The sequence below is a fragment of the Gavialis gangeticus genome, unplaced genomic scaffold (assembly GCF_001723915.1).
Source record: "Gavialis gangeticus isolate Ggan-Ray unplaced genomic scaffold, GavGan_comp1, whole genome shotgun sequence".
Taxonomy (NCBI): domain Eukaryota; kingdom Metazoa; phylum Chordata; order Crocodylia; family Gavialidae; genus Gavialis; species Gavialis gangeticus.
Window position 1 is genome coordinate 54345126 of NW_017729030.1, and position 2751 is coordinate 54347876.

The window sequence follows — 2751 nt, forward strand, 5'->3', positions numbered from 1 at the left end:
AGTCTTCACCCCCCCCCCCCTCCGAAACACACACACATTGTGTCCCTTCAGTCTTTCAGCAGCAAGATCCTGTGGCATATGGCTGCTGCATCTCAAGCAGTTCCACCTTCCCAGGTGCCTTGAGGAAGAAGAGGCATCCTCCATGTGAACAGTGTTGGCACCCATGAAGCCCTGCTAGCCATGAGGGCTTGCTGCTGGGTCAGGCCAGCCCCATCCCTCCTGCTGGATGTGCGAGGGAGGCTGCGGCACAGGCTGGGGTGAGCTCACAGAATGCCAGCCCTCCACAAGCCTGGCCTTCAGAGCAGCGCTTATCCTCATCCCAGGGGCACTGTCCCTGTCCTATCTGTGTTGTAGGCCCCTGACTGTCTGTGGAGAGCAGCCAGCTCCTGAAAGACATTGTGAGATGCAGTCAGCTCCAGCCCCTGAGCAGCTGAGGGAAAGCTGGGGGGAGAGCCTGGTACCAACTCTGAGCTCCCCCTTCCCTGCTGTCAGCACTGAAAGGGCAGGGGAAGCTTTGAGATGACTTTACTTGCCTTGTATTGTGAGCTCTGAGCCTCCCTCAGACAGAATTGAGTCCCCTGAATAGAATAAGATTGGTTCCCAGTGATGCTCAGTAAGTTTTTGTCTCTCCTCAAAGTCAGAGGCTTCTTTTCTGCCTGCAGTCCACTGGTAACAACATTGCCCGAGTCCAGCAGTTGTGTCCCTGTCTGCTTTGGGACATTCGTTTCAGTAGGGCTGGGTAATCTAGTAACCCACAATTTTTCTGACTACACTGGCAGTATAACTCTCATCCAACTGCCAAATGGTCAGATGCATTGACCCACACAGGTGCTCTAAGTTCCTGGGCATGCAAAGAGAAAATCAAGAAGGCCAGGCATGATTTGAAATGCAACTGGCAAAGGTTATTAAAGACAAAAAGGGATTCTCCAAGTATGTCAGAAGTAAGAGGAAAACCCAGGAAAGCATTGATCCCTTACTAAGAGTATAAAGCTACCTAGTTATGGATGGTGCAGAGAAGGCTGAAGTATTTAATGCCTTTTTTTTTGCTTCAGTCTTCACAAACAGAGGCAGCTACCAGATGATGAGTGCAGCTGGCAGCAAAGATAGGGAGCGAGATAAATAGCCCAGACTAATAGAAGAACAGGTCAGAGATTACTTAGAGAAAAGTTATGTGCTCCCAAGTTGGCAGGGCTGGATGGGATGCAACCTAGGGTTCTGAATGAATTAGATGAGATATTATCTATCCTCTTGAGAACTCATGGAGGTTGGGTGAGGTCCTGGATGACTGGAAAAGGGGAAAGATTGTGCCCATCTTTAAGAAATGGAAGTAGGAGGATCTGGAGTAGTGCAGACCAGTCAGCCTGACTTCAGTATCTGGGAAGATCATGAAACAGGTGCACGTCTTCAGAAAATCTCTTGTGAAGCAACTAGAGGAAAACAAGGTGATCACTCAGGAACAATCAGCATGGATTCATCAAGAGCAGCAACTCGTGCCTGACCAACATAACTTCCATCTATGATAATGTGATGGGCTCTATGGGGAGAGCAGTAGATGAGATATATTTTGACATGAGCCAGACTTTTGACACCAGTTTCCACAACATTCTCAAGTTAAGGGAATACAGACTAGATGAAAGTACTGGGAGGTAGATACATAACCAGTTTGATCATCACGCTCAATACCTAGTTGAGAGGAGGTATCAATTGGGGCTCCTCAGTGATCTGTCCTGGATCTGGTATTGTTCAACATCCTCATTAATGATTTGGATAATGGGATTGAGTACATGCTTAGCAAATTTAGTTAACACCATGTTGGGTGGAGAGACAGACACTCTGGAGGGCAGGGATAGGATCCAGAATGACTTGATAGATGGGGAAAATGGTCTTCAATCAATCAGATGAAATTTTAAAAGGACAAATACAAATTCCTGCACTTGAGATGGAATAATTTTATGCACAAAAACAGACTGGAGAATGATTGGCTAGGCTGTGGCACTGCAGAGAAGCAGCTTGGGGCTTACATTGGACCGTAAGTTGACCATGAGCCAACAGCTTGCCCCTGTTGCAAAAAAGCCAACAGCACTTAGGTCGTGTTATCAGGAGTGTCACTTGCAAACCAAGGAAAGTGATTCTTCCATTCTATTCAACACCTGGAATAGTGTCCAGGGTCCCACAATTCAAGAAGGATGTGGTCAGATTGGAAAGAGTCCAGCACAGACCAATAACAATTATTTGAAGCCTGGGAAGCAAGACATATGAGGGAAGTCTGAAAGAACTAAGGTTACTTAGTCTGAAGAAGAGAAGACTGAGGTGGGATTTGGTAACAATTTTCAAATATCTGAAGGGCAATTATAAAGCAGATGGGCATATACCTTTCTCTGTAGCTTTATGGGACACAGGATTCAGAGTGGGTATGGTGGCATGGTTGCAGCCCACCTTTTGGACTGTACTGCAGAAGCAGCAGCCAGGGCCTTTTTTAAAGTCCCCAAAGTAGGTAAGAACCCAGCCTATACCCCAGTTTTAGCACTCCTCCCTTTTCTTCTATGATCAGTGGCAATTTCCCTTCCCTCCCATTCCCCACTTCACTGCTGCCACTGCTCCCAAATGAGTAAGTGAAGAAGCTCTAGAGCTGCTCTTGCTGCATCCTAGCAGGGCTGCATGGAGAGCTGGAGGGTTTGGAGGCTGGTAAGTGGAGTAAGGATTCTTACCTGATTTGGGGATTTTCTGCCTTGGTGGGGAGGGGGTGAGGCT